Source organism: Hypanus sabinus, unplaced genomic scaffold (assembly GCF_030144855.1).
Source record: "Hypanus sabinus isolate sHypSab1 unplaced genomic scaffold, sHypSab1.hap1 scaffold_1201, whole genome shotgun sequence".
NCBI classification, from domain to species: Eukaryota; Metazoa; Chordata; class Chondrichthyes; order Myliobatiformes; family Dasyatidae; genus Hypanus; species Hypanus sabinus.
Genome location: NW_026779262.1, coordinates 118,371 through 128,817, shown reverse-complemented (window position 1 = coordinate 128,817; position 10,447 = coordinate 118,371). Strand labels below are relative to the sequence as shown.

The following is a 10,447-nucleotide window of genomic DNA, read 5'->3' as shown; positions in this document are numbered from 1 at the left end:
AGAAGGTCTGGGCAGGAAACGTAGACACGTGGCTAAGAGATCACCTCTGACGTCAGAGAGCGCTCGGCTGGGCCGGGATCACTTAGCACCGTTGGGAGTTAAACCTAAACGCGGTCATTAAAGGGGAGGACAGCCGTTAAAGGCGAGGCCGTGGAATGTCCACATCCCTCGGGCTGGGTTGTTCACAGAATCACTCCCAGTCGGGGTCTGGGTTCCTGCAGTGATCTCAGTTCTTTCTCCCCGGTCTCGCTGAACCGATTCCCCCCCAGCCTGAAAGAGATGGGAGAATAAAGGTGAAATAAACAGATTACACCACAGTGTCAGTGACAGGGGACTGGGGTTAATGTTTCAACAAGATTCACAGACATAGAATATAGAATAGTACAGCACATTACAGGCCCTCCGGTCCACAATGTTGCGCCGACCCTCAAACCCGGCTTCCCATATAACACCCCACCTTAAATTCCTCCATATACCTTTCTGATAGTCTCCTAAACTTCACTATTGTATCTGCCTCCACCACTGACTCAGGCAATGCATTCCACGCACCAACCACTCTCTGAGTGAAAAACTTTCCTCTAATATCCCACTTGCACTTCAAGCCCCTTACCGTAAAGCCATGCCCTCTTGTACTGAGCAGTGGTGCCCTGGGGAAGGGGCGCTGGCTCTCCACTGTGTCTATTACTCTTAATATCTTGTACACCTCTATCATGTCCCCTCTCACCCTCCTTCTCTCCAAACAGTAAAACCCTAGCTCCCTGAATCTCTGATCATAATCCATACTCTCAAAACTAGGCAGCAACCTGGTAGATCTCCTCTGTACCCTTTCCAATGCTTCCACATCCTTCCCATACTAGGGCGACCAGAACAGGACACAGTACTCCAAGTGTGGCCTAACTAGAGTTTAAAAGTGCTGCATCATGACATCGCGTTTCTTAAACTCTGTCCCTCGACTTATGAAAGCTAACACTCCATAAGCTTTCTTAACCACGCTATCTATCTGTAAGGCAACTTTCAGGGATCTCTGGACATGTACCCCCAGATCCCTCTGCTCCTCCACCCTACCAAGCATCCTGCAATTTACTTTGTACTCTGCCTTGGAGTTTGTCCTTCCAAAGTGTACCAGCTCACACTTCTCCGGTTGAACTCCATCTCCCACTTCTCAGCCCACTTCTGCATCCAATCAATATCTGTCTGTAATCTTCGACAATCCTCTACATTATCTACAACACCACCAAACTTCGTGTCGTCTGCAAACTTGTCAACCTACCCTTCCACCCTCCCATCCAGGTCGTTAATAAATATCACAAAAAGTACAGGTCCCAGAACAGATCCTTGTGGGACACCAATAGTCGCAACCCTACAATCTGAATTTACTCCCTCCACCACGACACATTGCCTTCTGCAGGCAAGCCAATTCTGAATCCACCTTGACAAACTTCCCTGGATCCCATGCCTTCTGACTTTCTGAATAAGCCTATCGTGCGGAGCCTTGTCAAATGCCTTACTAAAATACATGTAGATCACATCCAATGCACTACGTCATCTCTATGCCTGGTCACTTCCTCAAGGAACTCTATCAGGCTTGTTAGGCACGATCTGCCCTTCACAAAGCCATGCTGACTTACCCTGATCAGACCATGATTCTTTAAATGTCCATAGATCTTATCTCTGAGAATCTTTTCCAACAGCCTTCCCACCACAGACGTAAGGCCCACTGGTCTATAATTACCCGGACTATCCCTACTACCGTTTTTGAACAAGGGGACAGCATTCGCCTCCCTCCAATCGTCTGGTACCATTCCTGTTGACAACCAGGACATAAAGATCCTAGCCAGAGGTTCAGCAATAATCTCTTCCCTTGCCTCGTGGAGTAGCCTGGGGAATGTTCCGTCAGGCCCCGGGGACCTATCCGTCCTAATGTATTTTGACAACTCCAACACCTCCTCTCCCTTAATATCAACATGCTTCATTACATCAACATCACTCATGTTGCCCTCCCGTCATCATGTTCCCTCTCAGTGTGGAATACCGAAGCGAAATATTCACTGAAGAGCTCTCTCACTTCCACAGCCTCCAGGCACATCTTCGCACTTTTATCCCTAATCGGTCTTACCATCACTTCTGTCATACTTTTGTTCTTCACATAATTGAAGAATGCCTTGTGGTTTTCCTTTTCCTCATTCGCGGCCTTCTCATGCCCCCTTCTTGCTCTTCTCATCCCCTTCTTAAGCTCCTTTCTTGCTACCCTATATTCCTCAATAGACCCATCTGATCCTTGCTTCCTAAACCTCATGTATGCTGTCTTCTTCCACCTGACTAGATTTTCCACTTCATGGTTCCTTTACCCTACCATTCTTTATCTTCCTCACCGGGACAAATTTATTCCTAACATCCTGCAAGTTATCACCAGAAATATCACCAGATAACCCGCGGATCCGCTGATATGTAATTACATTGAACGTTAACACAAACACTCACCAGATGCACGCCAGATTTGGAAGTGTCAGTATGAGGCGGCGGAGAGCAGGGATAGATTGGTCTGTCAGCGAGTTTGATCCCAGGATCAGCTCCTTCAGTGATCGGTTTGTACTGACAGCAATGACAAGATCCTCGGCACCAGAATCTGTGAGACCAACCTTGTCCAACCTGGAGATAAGAGAAAGCGAGGGCGAAGAAGATAGAGAAATAGGAGACGGTACAAATCCCCAGTGTTAATCATTAACACAATTACTGATCACATTAATGTTCAGTGTCAGACGCCCAGTGACAGTAAACACAATCTCCCACAATCTGGTACTTACCACAGTTTCTGTATTTTACACTCCGGGTTCCTGAGAGACGCGGACAACAGTTTCACTCCGGAATCTCCCAGTTCATTCCGCCCAAGTCTAAACACAGACAAATTGATTCAGCAAAATGATTTAAACCGTGGGTCTGAGCAAATTTCACTCTCTCTCTCTCGGATAATTCAGGTAACATTAAACCCTTAGTAAATCACTGATCGGAGTCCCCATCACTGTCAATGTCCCTCACTGACCAGTTCCACAGTATTCACGCAATGTCAGTAACTTCGTCTGTCGGTGCGACCCTGTAAACTCCACCTAATCTGTCCCATTCCCAGATGGTTCAAAGTGGTACTGACAGGAGAGCATCGTAAGGAGCAGGGCCGGAGAGTGGAACAAAGTCCCACCGTGAGGAAGACTTGAGATGGTCGGAAGAGCAGGATCAGTTAGAAGGAGTTGTGTATAGGAAATTGTCCATGGGAGCTGAGGAAAGAACCGCCTACCAGGGGAAAAGTGAGGGGAAAGGATACCCCACAAGAGGAATGTTGCTGGGAAAAGGAGCTTCCACAGGACGAAGGGGCATGGGGAAGAGAGATACCGCAGGAAGTGGATGATGGCAAAGAGAGACTCCTCAGGAAGAAGGAATACGGGACGGAGATACCACAGTGAGACAAATAGAGGAAGGTACGCAAACGTTAATCGAACGGGAGGGATAGTGTGAACTGATGCGCGGAATCGGGAGAGGAGATGCCCACATGGGGTCAGTGAGCGAAGTCACACAGGTGGAGCGATGGTAATACTCAGACACAGGGAAGGTCAGGCGGAGAACAATCTCACACAGCTGGTTGTTTCTCTCTCTGGGACAATCCGCTAATCCTCGCTGGTCCCTCACAGGGAAAAGGGTGTAAGGCTCTGTGGCAGTCAGTCTCGGTCAGTAACAGTGAGAAGGAACATTGTCAATGGATGTGTCACAAGCCGTGAGAAGCACGGCCATTCATGTGATTTTCTGTCATTAAACCAATGGCCGTTGTTCACCGATCTGATGAAGTCTCGAACAGCCCTTCACAAAGAATCACAGAACACTCCCGTCCTTGGTGGAGAGGCAGTTTAAAAAGAAGGCAGCCATATCCAGCGGGCAGCGGAGTGAAATGGCTTTGGTTCCACGGGCTTCGCAGGTAACGGGACGAGGTGAGGCAGTTGTTGATTGCAAATGGAGGTAGTATGTGTGTGAGGCCAGTTTTCTGTGGTCGGTGTCAAATGTGGGAGGTCCTGGAGTCCCCCAGCGTTCCGGAAGGCCACATCTGCATCCGGTGCAACGAGAGGCTACTCCTAAGGGACAGTACAAGGGAACTGGAGCTGCATCTCGATTATCTTCGTCTGATCATGGAGAGTGAGGAGGTGTTAGAGAGAGGAGTTATAGGCAGGGCACATCGGGGCAACGGGAGACAGACAAATGGGACACAATCAGGAGGGGGAAGGGAAAGATTCATGTACTAGAGAGTATCCCTCTCTACCTAACTGGGTGCAGCCTACCTGGGTGAAGCGACAGTAGGCGTGCCACTGGCACAGAGTCTGGCCCAGTGGCTCAGAAGGGTAAGGAAAGAAAGAGGAAGGAAGTAGTGATAAGGGACTCTATAGTCAGGGGATCAGACAGGTGATTCTGCGGACGCGGGGAAGAAACTTTGATTGTAGTTTGGCTCCCAGGTGCCAGGGTCCGAGATGTTTCTGATCGCGTCCAAGATATGCTGCAGTGAGCGTGCGAACAGCCAGAGGTCGTGGTACATATTAGTACCAATGACATAATAGGAAAATTGAAGAGGTCCTCAAAGAAGACTAAAGGAAGTTGAAAAGCAGGACCTCAAATATAGTAATCTCGGGATTACTGCCTGTGCCTCGCGACAATGAGAATAGGAATGGAATGAGCGTGGCTGAGGGATTGGTGCAGTGGCCAGGGATTCAAATTTCTAGATCATTGGGAACTCTTTTGGGGCGGGTGTGACCTGTACAAAAAGGATGGGTTGCACTTGAATCCCAGGGGGACCATATCCTGGCGGGCAGGTTTGATAGAGCTGTTGGGGAGGGTTTAAACTAGATTGGCAGGGGGTGGGAATCAAAATGTGATTAAGGTAGAAGGACAAGGGCATGATGCTAAGAGTTCAGAGTTGATGAGGAAAGACAGGTAGGGGAGACAACATAATTGTAGCCACTTAAAGGGGTTGAAATTTGTCTATTTCAATGCTAGGGTACCGGGGTTCAGGTGTTTTAAAAGAAATAGGATGGGTGGTAGAAAAGGGTGGGGGAGTAGCATTGCTGGTCAGGGACAGTATCACGGCTATAGAAAGGGAGGACACTGCAGAAGGAGTGTCCACGGATTCAGTCTGGGTGGAAGTCAGAAATAGCAAGGGATCAATCACTGTGCTGGGAGTAGTCTGTAGGCCCCCAAATAGCCCTAGGGACACCGAGGAGCAGATAAGCAGGCAGATTTTAGAATTATGCCGGAAATGCAGGGTAGTCGTTATGGGTGATTTCAACATCCCTCATATTGACTGGCACCTCCTGAGTGCAAGGGGGATAGATGTGTGTTTAAGTGTGTTTAAGAAGGATTCCTTCTTCTCAAGTGTGTTTAAGAAGGATTTCTGGCACAGAATGTGGACCAGCCGACGAGAGGAGAGGCTATACTGGATCTGGTTCTGAGTAATGAACCTGGTCACGTGGCAGACTTCTTCGTTGGGGAGCATTTTGGTGAGAGTGACCACAGCTCCCTTAGCTTCGGCATAGCTATGGAAAAGGATAACATTAGACGAAATGGTCAAGTACTTAACTGAGGAAGGTCTAACTTTGAAGGGATGAGGCAGGAACTAGCGAGAGTAAATTGGAAATAGATGTTCAAATGGGAAAGCACAGAAGTAATATGGGAGAAGTTTAGGGAGCACTTGAGCTGTGTTCAGGATAGGTTTGTCCCACTGAGGCAAGGAAAAAATTGTAGGAAAAGGGAACCGTGGCTGAGGAAACATGTGAGGCAAATCGTCAAGAGTAAAAAGGAAGCATATGTTCGATATAAGAAGCAAGAAGTAGGAGGGGCTTGTGAGAAATATAGGGTAGCCAGGATGGTGCTAAAGAAAGAACTTAGGAGAGATAGAAGGTGGCATAAGAAGGCCTTGGCATGTAGGATTAAGGAGAACCCCAAGGCTTTCTATGCGTATGTGAAGACTAGGAGGATGACGAGCACGAAGGTGGGACCGCTAAAGGAAAAAGAGGGCAACATTTGCCTGGAAGCGGAGGAGGTTGTGGAGATCCTAAATGAATACTTTGCTTCAGTATTCACAAGTGAAAAGGATCTTAATCAGGATGAGGTCGAAGTCGAGCAGGTCTGTGTGCTGGACAATATGGAGATTAAGGGAGAAGAACTGATGGATCTTCATAAGAACATTAAGATTGATCAATTCCCAGGGCCGGATATGATACACCCCAGGCTGTTGTCGGAATTGAGAGAAGAGATCGCAGGAGCATTAGCTATGACCGTTGAATCCTCTTTGGCTGCAGGGGAAGTGCCGGAGGACTGGAGAATAGGAAATGTAGTTCCCTTGTTTAACAAAGGTAACAGTGAGAAACCTGGGAACTATAGACCGGTGAGTCTTACGTCGGTGGTCTGCAAACAACTGGAAAGGATTCTTGAGGGTAGGATCTCCGAGCATTTGGTGAAGTACTGTCTACTCATGGATAGTCAACATGGCTTTGTGAATGGAAGATCGTGCCTCACGATCCCGATTGAGTTTTTGAAGAGGTAACAAAAGAAATACATGAGGGTAGGGCCGTGGATGTTTTCTACATGGAATTTAGCAGGGCATTTGACAAGGTCGCTCATGAGAGACTCATCCAGGAAGTCATGAGGCATGCGATAAGTGGAACATTGGCTGTTCGTATAAAACATTGGCTTAAAGGAAGAAAGCAGAGGGTAGTTGTGGAAGGGAAGTATTCTGCCTGGAGGTCGGTAACTAGTGGAGTGCCGCAGGGATCTGTCCGGGGACCACTGAGATTTGTGATTTTTTATAAATGATCTGTATGTAGAGGCGGAAGGACGGGTGTGCAAGTTTGCGGATGACACGAAGATTGGAGGAGTTGTGGATGGAGCTGTAGGTTGTCGAAGGTTACAAGAGGATATAGACAGACTGCAGTGTTGGGCAGAAATATGCCAGGTGGAGTTCAATCCGGACAAGTGTGAGGTGATGCATTTTGGAAGGACATGCCAGAAAACTGAGTACAGGATTAGTGGTCAGTCACATAAGTGTGTGGATATACAAAGGGACCTTGGGGTTCAAATCCATACATCCATCAAGGTCGCTGCACAGGTTGATAGGGTAGTTGAGAAGGCCTATGGAATGCTAGGCTTCATTAACAGCGGTACAGAGTTCAAGAGTAGAGAGGTCATGTTGCAACGCTACAAATCTCCGGTGAGACCGCACTTTCTATTGTGTTCAATTCTGGTCACCTCATTATACGGATGTTGTGGCAGCTATGGAGAGGGTGCAGAGGAGATTTACCAGGATGTTGCCAGGTTTGGAGAACAAGTCATATGAAGCAAGGTTAGCAGAGCGGGGACTTTTCTCTTTGGAGCATAGAAGAATGATAGGGGACTTGATAGAGGTCTACAAGATTATGAGAGGCATAGATAGGGTGGATTGTCAGTAGCTGTTACCCAGGGCACCAACAGCAAACACCAGAGGGCATATGTACAAATTTAACGGAGGGAAGTTTAGGGTAGACATCAGGGTAATTTTATTTTACACAGAGTGCTGTGAGTGTCTGGAATACCTTGCCAGGATTGATGGGGGAGGCTAAAACATTATGGGTATTTAAGAGGCTCTTCTACAGGCATAGGGATGAAGGAAAAGTGGTTATGGAGCAGTGTGGGTTTAGTACTTTATTAAAGGATTATATGGGTCGGCACAACATCGAGGACTGAAGGGCCTGTACTATGATGTAGTGTTCTATGTTTCTGCGGTTCTATTGTTGTGGTATTACTGACCGATCCCCAGGCATTTGTCACAATTCTTCACAGTTAGATTTATCACAGTTAAACCCAAATGCATTTACTTTGAAACAACACAATGGAACTGTTTCACAGTTCAGAGTGAGAGATAGGTCAAGTTACCTCAACTCCTGGCACTTGTGCAGCCCGGGTCCCAGCCGCTGGATCTCTTCACACTGAATGTGGCAGTTCTCCAGGAGGAGACGTTTCATTGTATCACAGAGTCCGATGACATGAGACAAGACCGTGTAGTCAATCGGGGTCAGTGTCATTCTACTGAATGAAAGTACTTCCACTGATCCCAGTGCGGCCTGAGCCAGACCACGATTCTGAGACTCAAACAAGTAGTGCAATGTGTTCAGGAGGCTCCTTTTACCGGCTTCACTCCCCGTGTTTCCACTCTGACGTTTAACTTCCTGCTTTACCCAGTCAATCACCCGGCAGGTTGTTTCATGATGAAATGGACCCAGAAGCTCCTCCAGACTCCAAGCTGTCATTGGGGAGGAGAGACCAGCAACAAAACGGAGGAATACCTCAAATCGTCCATCGGTCGTGTTGTGGGCTTCAGTGAGGAATTTCATGATATCCCTGGGATGCGGATTCAGGAATTGTGCGACTGCAGCTACAAACTCTTGGATGGTGAGGTGTGGAAATGTGTATACCACGCTCTGGGCAGAATCGTCCTTTCCCAAAAGGAACCCGGGCAGCAACTGGGAAGGCTGAAGATTTTTGTTGATCAAATCTCCATCTGTAAACACAATCTTCCTCTGGGTCACTCCTGTGAAGGCCATCTGACCAACTCTGATTAACACATCACGGGGGTTCTCAATCTCACGGTCGTGCTTTTTTAGGATGTTGTATATATAATAAGTATATAACTGGGTAATGGTCTTGGGAATTCGCTGCAGGTCCCTGACTCTTTGTGTGAAGAAGGGGCCCAGTGCCAGAGCAAGGATCCAGCAGTAGGAGGGGTTGTAGCTCATGGTGTACAGGATCTCGTTCTCCTCCACGTGTTTGAAAACAGCTGACGCCACCGCCTGATCTTCAAAATGTCTTATGAAATATTCCTTCCATTCATCACCAACAAATCCAATGATTTCAGCCCAGACACTGATATCCGCCTTTTCCAATAAATCTAACGCAGTGGGACGGGTGGTCATCAGCACTGAACACCCTGGGAGCATCTTGCCCTGGATTAAACTGTACACAATGTCAGACACCTTGCACTTGAATTCAGGATCTGTGCATGTGGACCGTGGTTCTGTGTCTCTCCGACAGTCAGAAAAATCTATTTTGTCATTGAATTCATCCAAACCATCGAATATAAACAGCAATCCCACTGGGTTCTTCCAGACCTCTCTCAGGATATTCCCAAAGTAAGGATACTGATGCAGAATCAGTTCTTTCAGGTTTATTCTGCAGTTAATGGAGTTTAAATCCCGGAATTTGAAACTGAAGACAAACTGGAATTGCTGATATATTTTCCCTGTGGCCCAGTCATAAACAATCTTTTGTACCATTGTTGTTTTCCCGATCCCTGAGACTCCGGCCACTGCTGCCGAACTCCCAGATTTGGTTTTACTCCGGGAAAAGCTGCTCTGGAACAACTGTTCCGTCCGGATCTTTTTCAGTTCTACATCGGGATGTTTCTCTCTCCACTCCTCGTGGTCTCTGCTTCTTGCCAGCAGCTCATGTTCCACCAGTCTCCGATCTCGAACAGCAGAAATGACCGTGAGCTCAGCGTATCGATCAACCAGCTGGAAAACCTTCACCTTCTCCCTCATCAGGATCGTGTTCACTCTCAGTGTTTCAGTTTGTGCCCGCAGAGTCTCTTTGTGTTTCTGTTGAATATCTTCCATGTGAACAGACAGTGGACAAACTGTTAGAAGCCTCAACTCAGAACTCAGTAATTTTATTTCACAAGACTTGCTCAATGTTATTGCAATAATTGAACTCATCAATGAATGTTCGTACAGTAAATAAATTCGATTGGCAGACCCCTGACTGGACAGAGAGCACTGGTCTAGATAAAACCAGATCATCACATTTCCACATTAACTGTGCTGTGAAGGAGAGTATTTCCCTGGAAGTTTACTGATCCCCGACTGTCGCGTACTGGACAACCTCTCACTACAGTCACAGATATCATTGCTCCTGTAGAAGAAATTTTGAAAGCCCATTGTTGATGTGGCGTATGGAGTTAGAGAAATGGGTAGTGGGCATTCTGTCAAAGGAACAGATCGGGAAATCACATCTTCCCCTCCCCTCCCCCTGTCACTGATTCAAAACACCAAGTATCTTTGTTGATCGGCACGTGCATTGTGGGTAGGGGTTGTTGGTAGAGAAAATGTGATTATCTTGTTCAGGAGATTGCGATAGTCAGTATTTTGACACAAAACGCAGACAAAACCCCTCCCCACCTTCCATCATTACAGATGCTGCTCAGCTCACTGAGCTCCTCCAGAAAATGGTTTGAGACGGCAGATCTGCAGTCTCGTGTCTCTGAAAGAGTATGTGTTGGAAATACACAACAGACTCAAGTTTGAAGATACACAAGTGTAAAGGAGGATGAAATAATTATTATTCCAGATCTGATGTAGCACAAGAAACTCAGATAAAGAAAACAATGAAA

At 47.1% G+C, this 10,447-nt stretch overlaps 1 long non-coding RNA gene across 1 annotated transcript; it reads right to left on the bottom strand.

Annotated features, from left to right (window-relative positions):
• Positions 1-183: 183 nt before the first annotated feature.
• On the bottom strand, positions 184-2,897 carry LOC132386551 (uncharacterized). The gene is made up of 3 exons (XR_009509583.1): positions 2,805-2,897; positions 2,482-2,649; positions 184-270 (listed from the first exon to the last, which is right to left on the bottom strand). It is a non-coding gene; the product is annotated as an uncharacterized LOC132386551 (long non-coding RNA).
• Positions 2,898-10,447: the final 7,550 nt, after the last annotated feature.